This window comes from Anabrus simplex, chromosome 1, assembly GCF_040414725.1.
Source record: "Anabrus simplex isolate iqAnaSimp1 chromosome 1, ASM4041472v1, whole genome shotgun sequence".
NCBI classification, from domain to species: Eukaryota; Metazoa; Arthropoda; class Insecta; order Orthoptera; family Tettigoniidae; genus Anabrus; species Anabrus simplex.
In genome coordinates this window covers 236,929,637-236,946,982 of record NC_090265.1, presented here as the reverse complement: position 1 = coordinate 236,946,982, position 17,346 = coordinate 236,929,637, and the positions used below count along the sequence as shown (strand labels likewise).

Here is a 17,346-nt window from a genome sequence, read left to right as displayed (position 1 = left end):
GCACACAGACGAAAAATACACCCACGGTATTCCCTGTCTGTCATAAGAGGAAACTAAAAGGGGCAACCAAGAGATGATCGAATTATAACCAGGAAACTACTTGTAATTAGTACCATCACGCAGGCAACACCATGGGTCGCTTTTACTTGTGTGTAGTACCACTAGGTTGGGTACACAATATGTTTGTGTTTAATAACGACCGTGTGTGAATCCATGTGGGTTTTACAGTATCTGCAATTAGTACCACTATATGAGCGACACCATGGGTGAGCGACACCATGGTTCTGCCTTGCCTATGATTAGTACCCACTATGTGAGGAACACCACGAGATAGTACGAGTCCCTGTGATTAGTACACCTAACAGTGTGTGAGGAACACCATAGGTTTGCATTGCCTGTAAATGGCGCCGCAATGTGAGAAACACCATAGGTGTGTGTTACATATGCGCATTACATCACCTGTGATTAATAATATAATGTGTGGAATACCGCGAGTCTGCGCTACTTTTGATTAGTACCTCAACATGACAAATACCATGGTTCTACTTTCCTAGTGATTAGTACCATTATGAGGGGCTGATGACCTGGATTTTGGACCCCTTTAGGCTACAGCATCAATTCAGTTATTGTGCTTTAGAAGCAGTCCCTTGGTTAGTAATACTATTGTTTAATGCTAGTTTCTGGGAATGTAAGGCATTGCGGGTCGGATCCACTGGTTGTTTTAAATTCATATCCATCCATTTGTTCTTTGTCATCACGTTTTGAATTCTGGTAAGTGGATGATTTCAGACTTTTAAATTGCCATTGCCATCTCATTTCATACCATTAGAAGCCGCTGACCTAGATGTTAAGACCCTTTAAACAACAACCATCATCAAGGTGATACCATCACTGGCCTTAGAAAGTGACCACCAGCTGTTGGTAATGAATTTCTGAACACTGAAAGAAAGAAGAAATACAGAAGACCCAGAAAAGAAAGTGAAAGTATGGAAATTGAAAGAGAAGGAAACTATGGAAGAGTATCAAGAACTAATAAGGAAGAAATTACCAACAGACGAACCAAGGACAGGAGAGGAGAAATGGGAAAGATGTAAAAGTACTTTAGTAAAAGCTGCAGAAACAACATGTGGAAAGACCTGCGGAGGGAAGAAATGGAAGGAGATACCATGGTGGAATGACAGAGTAAAAGAAGCAGTAGGGAAGAAAAACAAGACCTTTCAGGCGTGGTTCCAACAAAGAACACCAGAGACAAGACTATACGAACAAACAGATGGAAGCTAAAAAGGTGGTTATAGAGGGGAGGGGGAAGTGGATGAAGAAGAGGACACAGATTATGAAGGAAGATAGCAAAGACAATCATAACATATTGTATAGAATGGTGAGAAATAAAAGGAAGAGTAGACAGAATGAAGTGAACAGTAATAGAGGATAAAAATGGTAACCTAGTGGAGAGAAAGGAGGAAATTAAACTCATCTGGAAGGAATACCTTGAGGACTTCCTAAATGTGGTTGGATTAACTGAAGAAGATCATATTGAGGAAATTGATGACAAGTGTGAGGAGAAAATGGAGTAGTTAATCTGGATAGAAGTGGAGGAAGCTGTGAAGTAGATGAAACTGGGAAAAGCACCAGGAGTGGATGAGTTAAGTATGGAGATGGTGAGAGCTGCAGGGGAACTGGGTACACAGTGGCTATACAGGATGATGCAGGTAGTGTAGGGAGGAAGTACCAGAAGATTGGAAGAAGGGTGTAATAGAACCCATCTTTAAGAAAGGAGACAGAAGAAAATATCAGAACTACCGTGGTATAATCCTGATACGTCACTGTGCCAAGATATACAAAAAAAGTACTGGAAAGCAAATAAGAAAGTCGGTGGAAATAAAATTCAGAGAAGAACAGTATGGCTTTAGACAAGGAAGGTAAACTATATTGACCTCATATTCACAGTGAGGCAGCTACAAGAACAGCACTATGAGTATGGGGGAAGATTTAGTAATGGCCTTCATGAACATACAGAAGGCATATGACTGTTTGTAGAAAGAAGATCTGGGAAGCTATAATAGTAAGAGCAGTAAATGAGCAGATAGTGATAAGGGGTGAAAAATATATATGATGGAAGCAAAAGCTGTGTTAAAGTCAGAACTGAAAGAACTGGATGGTTTAAGTTAAATGGTGTAAGGCAAGGAAGTGCCCTCTCACCTTTGCTTTTTATAGTGGTGATATAATACCGAAGGTAGTACAGACCATTGGGGAGAGAAGAATGAAAGCAGTGTTGTTTGCAAATGATTTTACTCATACAGGGAAACTGTGAGAGTGAAGTGCAGGAACAGCTCAATGTATGGGAGGAAATTGTGTCATCTTAAGGAATTAAATTCTCAGCACAAAAGAGTGAAGTGTTGGTAACCACCCAAAACAAGAGACGAGTGTATAAAGGCATGACATTCGGAGAGGAGCAATTGAGAAAAGCTGAAAGCTGTAAGTACCTGGGAAGTGTAATTGAAGAAAATAGGGGAAACAGGATGGAAATCAATGAAAGAGGAAGGTGTGGAAATGAGAGGATTGATATCGGGCAGGGATGTACCACAGGGATGTACGGGAATTATCTACAAGACTTGTTTTGTTCTAATTTTGATATATGGATCAGAAACATGGGTGATGAAGGAGAGGCATAGAAGTATGATACACGCAGTAGAAATGTTTTTTTAAGTTGTACTTCACTGGCTTTGACTTCATAAAATATTTTGAAGCTACAGCAGCCCCGAAATGCTTTCAAATTCACATCTATAGTTGCATATTCAGAGATAGTGTATGCAGATTGGCATAAAATATTTCCCGCACATGTGCCATTTTATCCACTCTTTTTCTATCAACCCTAGTAGTTCTGTCATCAAACCTAAGAGAATTCATCAGGAAATGGAACCATTTCCATGACATAGTGCAAACTACAAGTTCTATACCAGTACCATCTGATGCCCAAATGTCTTTTATGTTCAAATGTCCAGATGTCATTATCCCAGCAATATACAATATTCCAAATAATGCTTTGATCTCTTCTGCATCGGTTACTGTGCTCTCACGTTCCCTGAAATATAGTTCTCTCTTCATATGTATGTAAATGTTAGTATACTTGACTATCTGATGTTTCATTCCTTCTGTAAATAATAAGCTCCGAGCTTCACCAGCAGTCATCACATTTTTAGCTATTCGTTTTACCCCAGGTTGCTAGGTCACAGTATTTCGAGCGCGTGTTCTTCCTCTAGTATTTGGAGGTTTCTTATACCAGAGTGTACCGTCTTTCCCTCTCAAACAGTGGAGTCATATCCCCAAGGGAATGTCATCTTCAGAAAGGTTTACAGAGTGTGAACTATCTTCATCTTCTGACAGTCTGGCTCCATGGCTAAATGGTTAGCGTGCTGGCTTTTGGTCACAGGGGTCCTGGGTTCGATTCCCGGCAGGCACAGGGGCTGGATGTATGTGTCGTCTTCATCATAATTTCATCCTCATCACGACGTGCAGGTTGCCTATGGGTGTCAAATCGAAAAACCTGTATCTGGCGAGCCGAACTTGTCCTCGGACGTTCCCGGCACTAAAAGCCAACAAATTCAACATCTGATGCTTCAAAACAAGCCTCAATTTCTTCTTCCATCAGTCTTCTGCCTCTGTTCATTTTTGATATTACACTATTCGAAATTACACGCTAAACAAGAACACAACTATCGCAGCTGAACTAATTGTTGGAGAGAAATTAATCACAATGACAAGTGCTGGACAAGTGCACTTGAAAGTAGATGAGTTCTCAAGCTAACAAAAAATAACCTCACTTTGTAACAACTGGGTCTTTCTTCTTATTGGCAAAAATTTATCCCATGCAAGTACTTCCCACGACTCATTTTGGATCTATGGTACCTTAACAAGAAAATTCATGTTTTTGTCTTCATTTTGGTATATAATACATAACATGTCAGAGGAAAGATGAATGAATACAAAAGATTGTGCATTTGTATAAATATCTCAAAATTTGTTCTTGGTACTGGGTCAAGTGATGCATACCACCATCCAGTTAGTAGTCCCACTATCCTATCTTCCAACCTTCAGCACAGGTGGCAAGTGTATTCACTGAGCAAGGTAGCTAAGTGGTTTGGGTGCATTGTTGTAAGGTTGTGTACATACATATTATCATTATAGTCCGTTATGCCTTTCAGTGTTCAGTTGCATGCCTCTGTGAATTTACTGTACGTCGCCACAATCCTCTATTTGCAACTAGTGCTGTGGCCTCATTCAGTTCTATACCTCTTAAATCGTTAGAAACTGAGTCTTCCCATTGTCGTCTTGACCTCCCTCTACTCCTCTTACCCTACATAAGAGTCCCTTATTCTCCTAGATAACCTATCCTCCTCCATTCGCATCACATGACCCCATCACCAAAGCCAGTTTATGCCTACAGCTTCATCCTTGAGTTCATTCCTAACTGAGCCTTTATCTCCTGATTTCGAGTACCTCCTGCCATTGTTCCCACCTGCTTGTACCAGCAATCCTTCTTGCTACTTTCATGTCTGTACTTCTAACTTATGAATAAGATATCCTGAGTCCACCCAGCTTTCGCTCCTGTAAAGCAAAGTTGGTCTGAAAACAGACCGACGTAAAGATAGTTTCGTCCGGGAGCTGACTTCCTTCTTACAAATTACTGTTGATCTCAACTGCAAACTCACTGCATTAGTTTTTCAAGTTTGAGGATGTTAGACTGTAGGCTTTCGGCACAGCCTGCCATTAAGACCAAGTTGTCAGCATAGGCCAGACTGCTCACTACATTTCCACGTAACTGAATCCCTCCCTGCCACTTTACACCTGTCATCAGATGATCCATGTAAACTTTTTTGCTATGGGCTTTGCGTCGCACCGACACAGATAGGTCTTATGGCGACGATAGGATAGGAAAGGCCTAGGAGTTGGAAGGAAGCGGCCGTGGTCTTAATTAAGGTACAGCCCCAGCATTTGCCTGGTGTGAAAACGGGAAACCACGGAAAACCATCTTTCCATGTAAACTACGAACAGCAAAGGTGAAATATTACAGCCTTGCCTAACCCCTGTAAGTACCCTGAACCAAGAACTCATTCTACCATCAATTCTCACTGAAGCCCAATTTTCAACATAAATGCCCTTGATTGATTTTAATAATCTACCCTTAATACCATAGCCCCCAGTATGGCGAACATCTTTTCTCACGGTACCCTGTCATATGCTTTCTCTAGATGTACGAAATGTAAACACAACTGCCTATTCCTCTCGTAACATTTTTCAATTACCTGGCGCATACTGAAAATCTGATCCTGTCAGCCCCTCTGTGGTCTGAAACCACACTGGTTTTCATCCAGCTTCATCTCAACCACTGATTGCATCCTCCCTTCCAAGATGCCAGTGAATACTTTGCCTGGTATACTAATCAATGGGATACCTCGATAATTGTTGCAATCCTTCCTGCTCCCTTGCTTATAGATAGATACAAATACTGCTTTTGTCCAATCTGAAGGTACTTTACCAACACTCCTTGCTGATCTTACTAGTCTATGAAGCCATTTCATCCCTGCCTTCCCACAATACTTCACAATTTCAGGTCTAATTTCGTCTATTCCCACTGTTTTATGACAATGGAGATTATTTACCATCCTTTCCACTTCAAGTGTAATTTCACCAACATCATTTTCTTCCTCCCCATGAGCTTGGTTGTTCACAAAACCATCAGGAAGATTTCCTTTTACATTGAGAAGATTTTCAAAATATTCCCTACACCTGTCCAGTGATTCCCTAGGATCTATATGAGTTCACCTAAATTACTCAAACCACTAGCCTTTCAGGTTATTACCAAAATCTTCCACGACTTCTTTTTGGATTCAACAACTACTTGTTTCGCTCTGTTTCTTTCATCTATGTACAATTCCCTGTCTGCTTCGACCCTTGTTTGGAGCCATTTCTGATAAGCCTTCTTTTTACGTTTACAAGCTGCTCTCACTTCATTCAATCTACCAAGATGTTTGCTTTTTCCCGTCTTTACACACAGTTGTTCCTAGGCATACCCTTGCTGTTGCTACTATATCATCCCTGTATGCCACCCATTCTCTTTCTACATCCTGAACCTGCTTACTGTCCACTTTTCAATACTTCTCACTAATCATTTCCATGTACTTCTGTCTAATTTCCTCATCCTGGACACAGATTTCACTTTCTCTACCCTAAGCCTAGAGACACTTTGTTCACTGCAGATCAGATAGTAGTGTATATCATCGAAAAATCCCCGCAAAACCTGTACATTCCTAACAGACTTCCTGAATTCGAAGTCGTTTAGTCTGTTATGGATCTGGTACCCCTAGCCTCCCATGTGTAGCAGTGAATACCCTTATGCTTTAAGAATGTATTCGTAACTGCTAAACCCAAACTGGCACAGAATTCCAGCAAATGCTTCTCATTCCCATTAGCTTCCATATCTTCCCTACATTTACCAATCACCCTTTCGTATCCTTCAATTCTATTTCCAACTCTCGCATTGAAATCGCCCATTAGCACTATCCTATCCTTGTTGTTCACCCTGACTATGATGTCACTCTGTGCTTCATAAAACTTAATATGTTAGATTAAAAGAAAGTTTAAAATGGTTCTACCTTTCAATACTATTAAAATAAGAAATGTAAGTTTACATTCGTTTTTAATTACAATTGGTACCGACCAAAAAATGCTGGTCGAAACCGGTACGAATTTTAATTAAATAGGAATGTAAACTTACATTTCTTATTTTAATAGCATTGAAACGTTGAACCATTTCATACTTTCTTTTAACTTATTAGTAAACTCACTTCAATATGGAACAGTATGAAATTCTTATCTCTTAATTCATAAAACTTATCAATTTCATCGTCATCTGCACCCTCACATGGTGAATACACTGACTTGTGAGACAGTTCTCTTCCTATTCCCTCCAACTGCCAAATCTACCCACATCATTCGCTTATTTACGTGCCTAACAGAAACTATCTACCCATACTCTGCCCTTCCCTTTTTAACACGCGTCAAGTACACTTTATATTCTCCTATCTTTTTCTTGTTATCTTCCCTTACCCGAATATCACTTACTCCTAGTACATCCAGGTGCATCCTCTTTGCTAACTCAGCCAGTTTTACTTTCTTTCTTCCATAAGCCCCATTAATATTGATAGCTCCCCATCGAATTCCATTTTGTTTGCCAAGTTGTTTCCATGAAGTCCATTGCCTGTCAAATGAGAGGGAGACTCTGTAACTCCCATAGGTCCAAGGCTTACTTAAAAAGGTTGCATTTGGAAGATAATGTATTCGAACCCCAATATTGGCAGATCTAAAGAAGGTTCTCCATAATTTTCCATTTTTGCGCCAGACAAATTCTGGGGCTATACGATAATTACTGCCATGACTAGTTCCTTCCCAGTCCCAGCCATTTCCTGGCACTACTGTTACGTCACTAACAAAAAAAGACTTAAAGGAACAAATTAGGCTGTCAGTGCAATAGTGACCTAACCAAAATGGTTTTTTGAAGCAGAGTAAATTCAAACTATATTGTTTGTTTGTTTGTTTGGTTGGTTTTTTTTTTTTTTAATATATAACCTAAACTCAATGTCTCCAGTGGTAAAAGCAGTCTTGTCATCAGTGTTCACGATATGTCAGCACAACAACATGTTGGTGCTCTGAGCAATTGGTTGCTGCATGAGGTTTAATACTGACCTATGCTGCACAGGCCACTAAGCACAGAAATCTTTCGATCTGGATCAGATATCAGTAACCCCGAATCAGAAGGTAGATCCGGCTCATCCTGGCAGAATGATTGTATTATATTGGGCAATTAACTTACTAATCTTAATACATTCGTGAGGCGATGGAAACTGCTAAACACCCAAATAATTTCAACAAAGGTGATGGCTATATACTGCGTAGATCATGGCTACCCTCCATAGTTAACTCGTCAACATCTTTCTCCGCGACTCTGCAGGCCCTGGAACGGCTCATCTACAATAGAATAAGCCCTCTAATTTTACGATCGCTCCCAGCAGAACAAGCCAGTTTTAGACCTAACCGTAGTTGTGAAGACCAAGTTCTTGCGTTAACAACCCACATTGAAGGAGGTTTTGAAAAACAACTGAAGAGTGGTGCAGTGTTCATAGACCTTACAACCACTTACGATACGGTTGGGAGAGAGGGAGTTGTGTATAAGTTTTTTTAAACTTGTTGGATGCAGAGTAATGTCACAACTCGTAAACAACATGCTATCAGATAGATTTATCCAGGTAGTTATGGATAACAAACATAGTAAAGTTAAAAAGCTCAACAATGGTCTCCCTCGAGGATCTGTGCTCTCTCCATTGCTGTTTAATGTGTACATTACCGATATGTCCTGCACTACATCACGCCAATTCGCTTAGCGGATGACCTCGCAATAGTTACTCAGCAATCCAATGTGAATGAGATAGAAGCAATTCAGAACAGAGACCTTGACATTTTGAGCTAGTACTTTGATAAGTGGTGTTTGATACCTAGCACCAGCAAAACGGAAACCTGTCTCTTTCGCCGTAATAACAGGCAGACAAACATTACTTTGAATGTTTCCGTCGACAACTCTCCCCTACCACACAATCCTAACCCCAAGTAGCTTGGAGTAACTCTTGATCGGACACTATCCTTCAGGAAACATTTCATGAATACTGCTGCTAAACTGAAGACCAGGAACAATATCATTCAGAAATTTGCAGGTTCTACATGGGGCGCATCAGCATCCACTCTTAGGTCGTCAGCACTGGGACTGGTATACTCTACAGCCGAGTATTGTTCTTCGGTTTGGCTGAATAGCTCTTATGTTAATAATATTGATGTTGTCCTGAATCAGACGATGTGCATTGTCAGTGGCGCAGTCTTCCCATTCATGAAGACATGGTTGTTAGGTATGGACGTCTGAAGTCAAGATCTCCGCCCATTCAGACTGCAAGGGAACTCATCAATAGGAACTTTAACGGTTCTGATGAATGGCAATTGGAGTGGACCAACTCAGCTCCAGATGAATGGCAGACCCTCTTTAGTCGCCAACACCTACCACCTGGTTTTAATCTCCCCAGAAGAACTTGGGTTCTTCTCAACAGAGTCCGTACCAATCATGGACGATGTGGGTCATTGTTGCATATGTGGGGTATGCGCTCCTCCCCTGAGTGCGACTGTGGTGAGAAGAAACAGACCATCCGTCATATTGTCACCGATGTCCTAGGAGGTCATACTCCGGTCAGCTGAAGGAGTTTGTGTGTGCTTCTGATGGGGTTGTACAATTTAGAGATTGCTTGATTGTTTAAGGTGTTATATTGTTTGTTATATTTTTGAATATTTGTATGTAGAGTTATGTACTAGCCATAAGCTAAATAAATAATAAATGCAAGCCCTGGAATGAACTATATTTCTAACAGAGTCTCTCTATCTTGAGTCTGGTTACTATGGAATGACAGTTGCCATTTTGCATTGTTATTGCTCTGAAGACGATCCTGGTCGCAGGATCGAAACGCGTCAGCTGGTATTTAATATTACACAACCTAATATCCCCAAATAATTATCATTATGTCATTTAGTGGTCTGAAAGTCTGCGTATTAAGATTACATGTAACGTTACTTGCCTGACTATTTTAAACTTGACCCCAGCAAACGCATTGAGTACCGCTGACATATATGAACCTCAAAGAGGAAGGACATGAGTCCGAAGTGTAAAACAGTGGGAATGAAACATTTGAACAAAAAAAGAAATGTAGTACCAGGAAAACGTCCTAAGCTCAGATCGTGCCCGTGTAAGAAGGAATGTTTTTGGAACTTTTCACGTAAGCATCAACATTTTAAGGAGTTTTACCTGCAATCGGCATATGCTTTCTATGGTGAAGGCTGTTCCTCAGTCTTGTACGTATGTCCCTGCTACACAGGATTCTATGCATGGAAAAACGTGAATAAGTAAATTGCTTTCATAATGAAAAGGGCTCGAAGTTCAGGTGTAGAGTGTTCTTTGAAAATATTTCACAAATATCAGATGGCAGAATTTCTAGGGTTCTGGCACATAAAATGAACCAAGAAAATATAATTTAATACACAATTTATCCTGTCTTTTCACCCACCTGTAAGTGATTCCTGCTGCAAGTGTGACTTGTAGAAGATAAAACTTCATGTACCTGGTACACAGGAAGAGCAGACTATGGGGCCATGAAAGGGAGGTACATCAAAGAAAGTCAGAGAGTGTGAGCAACAGGAATCCAAATAGGATTTTGAAGAAGAGAAGCAAACAGACAGCGATGCAACACTTTATGTATTTGATTTGACAAAGACGTTGCCATGCCAGTTCTGACTACAGGCATATATTACTGCAAAAGGCAGCTATGGATGTACTTCTTAGGCATCCACGATTGAATTTATCAACAAAGCCGGCAAATATATATGGAGCGAAGGTGGTGCATTCTTTGGACTGCAAGAGATTGGGTTGTGCTTGCTACATTACATTAAAAATAAAGTCAGAACAAAATGACTGACATGTACTTGGATCAGAGTGGCCATCACCTGAAATATGAAAATTGCATTATTGTATGAATACATAGTTCTTCATCCAGACTATGTACCTGAGGAAATCCACCACATATTCTTAGCCAGCAGGCATTCCTGCCTGTAGGACTTTGGTGGTGTAGAGAAGGATAAGAAGTTTCACCCTGCACACCCTCTCATTGGGTGAATGTTATGACTACTTCTTAGAAAAAAAAAGTTAACGTCATATGTATGGCAAAGAATTATTTCATTTTAGCACTGTCTATAGAAAACATAACTGAAAAGATTTAATCCCCTTGATGAAGTACATACGCCATTTATCGATCCTTTTATCGTAGCATGAAGACACCTGCATAGCACTCTGGAAAACCATTTCTGTGCATAAATTTAGTGATGTTTAGTATTAATTCCATACCTTTGTGTTTCCAATTCTGAATAAAATTTGTATTGCAGTAATGGCCTAATTCACATTTTGCAGGTGCTTCTGCAAAATTACACTTTCTGATATGAGAAGGTTCGCTTGCATTTCTTCGGTTTACTCAGGGAATGAGAATGCATCCACTGTTTGGATTGCTCCTTTGTTTCTTCATTTTTGAAATGGACCCATATCTCATCCCCTGTGACAATTTTTGTTCAATAAATCCTCTCCTTCAGCATGGTAGCGCTGGAGAAACATTAAATCGGCACCTATTCGCTGTTTTGTGATGGTCGGACAGCACCTTGGGAACCCGCCTTGCACAGAATTTGTTTAATGCTATAGAGAGTTGACCTTGAAATTTCAGGAAACGAATCACTCAACACAGAAATTGTGTACAGTTTTCTCAAATCGCCTGATCCACTCGCTGAACAAGAGCATCGGTTGACATTCACTTCCTTTCTTGATCGCTTGCATCATAAACATCTGTACGTTCTGTTTCAAAGTTCCTGCGCCATTGCCACGCTTTGCTGTCACTCATGAAAGTTTCACCGTACACATTACTCACTCGTCGATGAATTTCGGCTGCATTGCACCCCTCAGCATGAAGGAATCGAATGATAGCATACACTTCACACTTGGCCGGAGAGACTATTGTTCTAGGCATGTTTACATGCTCACTGCGCGTTCAGAACTGACAAGTGCGACGATGCAGTCGACGGGTATACTAGACACTGTGCAACACATCTGTGCAACGCTTCATCGTATTCTCACTGTGGTTTTAATTTCGTGACCGATTGTACCTTGAAAATTTAAAAAACCCTCATACCATTACCTGCTGTCCATCTCAACATTGTCAAGGTCTTTTTTGCAGTCACTCACAATCCTGTATCATTTATTTATTACAACATCTGCAAAAAACTTTATGCAATTCCAGTTCTTGACTCTGTATGTGCGTGCATGTGTGCCGCCATCTGACCATCAGATAGCTCCTCAGTTGTAATTACATAGGTTGAGTGGACCTCGTACCAGCCCTCAGATCCAGGTAAAAATCCCTGACCTGGCCAGGAATCGAACCTCGGGCGTCCATGTAAGAGGCAGGAACGCTACTCCTACCCCACGGGGCCGGCATATATGTAAGAAAACAGGGTCTTGCAGGCCCTCCTCTTAATCATTACAGGATCTGATAATGCTTTACCTACTCTAATTTTCCGAGTTCTGTTTTCTAGAAATTTAGCGACCCATTCAAACACATGTTTGTCTAGTCTAATTAGCCCTCATTTTTGTCATTATTGTTAGTCGTTAGTCTCCATGATCTACCTTGTCAAAAGACTGGAATAGGTCAGTAGCAATTCAGTTCAATTGATGTTTTAAAATATCTGCTGTATCTTGCTGGAATCCTACAAGTCAAGCGTCATTGGAATAACCTTTCCTAAACCCGAACTGCCTTCTGCCAAAACAGTAATTTTGCAAACTAGTAATATAATTGTCGAATGCTATCCCTTAGCTTAAATGTAACACATATCAAGCTGACTGATCTGTAATACGCGTTTTGTTGTTGTTTATCACCCTTTCCTTTGTATACTGGGTCTACTATAGCTACTCTCCATTCATTTGATATAGCTTTGTCATGCAAACAGTAATCCTTACTCCTTACTGTTGCAGCAACATGGTGCATCATCTTGCTATACAGAACTTTCAACCCTGGCATGTTTTAATCATGTTTGGTACAGTATCTCTATTTAACAGATGCACATCATATCAGATACCATCAGGCCACAGAAGCACCACAGTTCATTAAAAGCTTTGCCGAGTGTATGACTGTTAGTTTTCTTAAGATGAACTGTTGTCAGTAAAGATGATGGTGATGGATTGCATTTTAACGCACCAACTATGATATTGGTAGATATCAGCTAGTATCATCACTTGTCTTGTCTATTGTAATCCACACTAAATTGTTGCCAACTTCACTTTGAATTCTGGGTATTGCCTCGGAGTAAAGTTTTTGGTAAATAATACTTTTGCAGTGTTGATTCATCAGGAGAGGAGTTTTGACTGACTTCTCTAGCGTTTTGCGTAGCACTGGATACTGCAGTTTGCTAAGTAGTACATCAGCTGCAAGAAATGCTGACAAATATCTTTGAGAACTGGCAGTTTGCTAGACCGGGTCTCACATCTTGCATTTCGGAAATCAGATGCTGTGTTGGCTTATTTAACTATGCACATTTCACGTGTTTTGCTGTCGCAGTATGTTATGTAACTTGCAAAATAATACAGTTCTGTCAGTTTTCAAAAGTCTCAAAACTCCTGCACAGAACAGTTCAGGGTAACAAACTTCACACTTTTGGGACACGTTTTATATGTTGAAATGAGAAATCCACACCCTGTCAGTCTGTCTGTGTCTTGCAAGTTTGGCAGACCACAGTATGTCCTGTTAAGGTACAGATTAGTGGAGGGGCAAAGGAGGGTCAATGAGAATCTGACAGCATCAGCCTTTGCTGTCCTTAATGATTGTGTAATTCCTGTCTTGAAAGACAATACAATTGATTGAACAGAGAAGCCAAGTACTGGAATTGCCAAGGATTGAAAACGTATGCAGGAACCTTCTAAGAAGTAGAACATACTGCTGAATATAGGAAATATTTACTTACGAATAAAATGCCAGAATATGTATTTAATTATAAAAACAGCAAAAATGTGTAAATAAGTAAAATATATTTACTTAAATAAAAAATATTAAAGTTCATAATTATCTGAGCCTTAGTGATAACTTATACTACCTATCACTTCCTTAACTTTATAGAGTTCATCTGGTTTTATCAGCATGATGTCTAGAATATTCTTTGCCCTAGTTGGCACCATTACTTTCTGATTTGGTTGTACTTCCCTGATTAACTTATTTACCACTTGTTGGTAATGCTTTCTGTCTTGCATTGCTGCCCCAATTAACATTTGGTAAAGAGAGATCATCTGCTATAATCATGTTCCTTTCTATGTCATTTCCCAAATAGCTGATTATCTTATCATCTGCACCAGGTCTGTACACCCCAGAAATATCAATATGTTGAACATTAAAGCTTGAAATTTTCTTCACCAAACGAAAACGAAAAATAATTCATGCAGTAGAGGGTTAACTTATTTACCACTTGGTAATGCTTTCTGTCTTACTTTGCTGTCCTAAGTAATATTTTGTAAATAGAGATCATCTGCTATAATCATGTTTCTTTCTATGTCATTTTCCAAATAGCTGATTATCTTATAAAAATAATTCTGCGCTAGGTCTGTACACCCCAAAAATATCAATATCAAATTTTGCAGTTATATCAAGATTTAAACAGTATACCTGATTGATGAGTTAATGGTCTCTAAAATTTTTTATAAGAAGGATAAAAGTAATCATTATTTCTATTTTACAATATGTAGGAACAAGAACGTGGCTGAGGGTAATGTAGGTATCCACTTTACTTACCGGATTAGTTGGTAAAACAAAAGTATTAAATGCTCGCATGATTGAAGTTTTATCTCACAGATACATAAAACTGTTTAATAATACTTATTATGTAGGTATATGGATTAATCATAAAATAAAACACAATAAGTAACAGTAAAAAATTAAAACTGAATTTATTTTATAAGCAAGCTTGCAAATTTGTATTTCTCCTCAAATATCCTCTTAGCAATACTAAAATTATTTTTACTTATTGATCCCAAATTCAGTTATCAAAATTTATCAAACATATGTAAAATATATATATATAATGTATGATGTCCTGCAATTAAAATAATTTTCTGCAGGTGGCGGATAGGGGGGACCTAACCAGCTTGCCGGCGGACTTGAGGGAAATAAAATACCTCTCGCGGACCAAACACACAACCCCCTGTGGATGAGGGACGCCAACGCAGAATACACCCACGGTATCCCCTGCCTGTCATAAGAGGCGACTAAAAGGGGCGACCAAGGGATAATTGTCTTGGAACCAGAAAACTACTTGTGATTAGTACCACCACGCGGAGAACATCATGGGTCGCTTTTACTTGCGCGTAGTACCACTATATTAGGTACCAAATAGGTTTGTGATTAGTAGCACACAGGAGCACCATGCGGTCGGCTTTTGCAGTACCTGTGATTAGGACCATGGGATGATAGCTACCATGGTTCTGCCTTGCCTATGATTAGTACCCACTATATGAAGAACACCACGGAATAGGGGAAGGTCCCTGTGGTTAGTACTCTTGTGTGATGAACACCATAGGTTTGCGATGCCTGTAAATGGCGCCGCAAAGTGAGAAAAACGTAGGTCTGTATTATATGTCAAATTTCATAACCTGTGAGTAGTACAATAATGTGTGGAATACCGCAAGTCTCTGCTACTTTTGATTAGTACCGCAACATCACAAATACCATGGTTCTACTTTCCTAGCGATCAGTACCGTTATGAGGGGCCTATAACTTGGATTTTGGACCCCCTTTAGACTGCAAGCATCATCGATTCAGTGTTATACTATAGCAGCAGTCCCTTGGTCAGTAATCCTATTCTTTTACGCCAGTTTGTGTGAATGTAAAGCATTGCGGGTCGCATCCACTGATTGTTTTAAATTCATGTCCATCCATTCATTCTTCGTTCTCACGCTTTGATTTCTGGTCAGTGGAGAATTATAGACTTTTAATTTGTCATTCCATTTCATCTAATTTTGTACCATTAGGGGCCGATGACCTCGATGTTAGGCCCCTTTAAACAACAATCATCATCACCATCATCAAAAAGTGCATTTCCTTGTTACTGTGGACATGACCGATACAGAAATTCCATTCCTTTCAAATTCTGAGCAATGTATAGGCAAAACTCTTATTTATATATATATTTATAAATATACCGAGAGATATACATCTTTTGAAGCTAATATGTCAAAACGTTTTGACAGAAAAACAAATGTATTTTTTTACTATTTACTGTATTTGCATAAAATAATTCAAATTTCTTGCAAAAATGTAATATTTGTTATTTTCAATACACGATTAATAAGCCCATAAAAAATGTACTTTAGGTGGTTTTTAATATTTTCATTTATGTGCTACCACTCAGAAAATTCTGAAAAAATCAGAAGCATAGAGCACTTATATCTTTATATCTGATATGTTTTAAATTGCACAACGTTGTTATAACTTTGTTAAAAAAATATGAAAAATAATTCAGTAAAGGTTTTTTATTTGAATTTTGTGTCAAAAGCTATTGATTTTTTTGTTAGAACAAATAGTTTACTAGTATTTTTAAATTACAGATGAAAGAAGTCCCTTTTAATATCAGTATATAAGTACCGGTATAGATAACTTTTTCTTTTGTTGCAAAAATAACATCTTCTGAAGATTGTTTCAAACAATATTCAAGTACTCGGACTGCATTACATGGGGAGGGGCGGGGTTGGCACTTTTGACCAGTTCACATGGCTAGAGAGCTCCTTTGACCCGTAGCTCACATTCATCTTCATCATTTAACAGTTCCAGTTTCCCGGCTACGGTTGGTGAGCCTCTTCCATTCTGTCTTATTGAGATACGTTCTGTTGTTATTGACGTCCTTCAGTGTCCTTCCCTATTCTGCAATGACCATCGAGTGGATTCTTGGTCTTCCCACCATCTGTTTCCCTGCCACATGTCTCTCCAAGTTAACATATGTTGTCCTTGTTATTGGCTCCATCCTCATTACATGCCCAAACCACCTCAGTCTGGACATGCTGACCCAATCTAAAAATGATGTAAAAATCCCAGTTTCTTTCCTGACCATGTCATTCCTTAACTTGCCCAGTTTGGTTTCTTGAATTGTGGACCTAAGGAACTTCATCTCGGATGCCTGCAACCTTGATGAGTCTTTCTTAGTGAGGGTGCAGGTTAAGAGTGGTGTGAACTACTGATTGAATATCACCAGCTTTGATTTTGTTGGTAGTTTGGGATCCCAGAGGAGTTTACGTACTTGCAGGTAAACGCGAGAGCTCTTCTGCACTCTCTTTGCCACCTCCTTTGTGGCTAGTGTATCTCGAGATATTACACTACCAAGGTATGTGTAAAGCTTTCCACACTTTCTAGTGGATGGTTTCCTGGCATGATGTTCAGTGGTCGTCCCTCTCTGTTTATTGCCATCTCTACTGTTTTGAGTTTGCTTATCTTGAGATTGAGCTCCTGGAACTTAAACTTCCATTCATTGACTCTCGACTGTACTTGTTTCTCAGTTTCTCCCCAGATTATAACATCATCAGCGAAGGCCATTGCATTTAGCTCACCAGAGGTTTTCTTGATGTTCTTCATTTTGTCATCCATGATGGTGGTAAACAATAATGGGGATAGTGCACTGCCTTGCTGGACTCCA

At 39.5% G+C, this 17,346-nt stretch overlaps 1 protein-coding gene across 6 annotated transcripts in view; it reads left to right on the top strand.

The window, feature by feature from the left end:
• The window catches only part of unk (RING finger protein unk), a 337,167-nt gene that overhangs the window by 306,735 nt on the left and 13,086 nt on the right, over window positions 1-17,346 (top strand). The window lies entirely within an intron of this gene.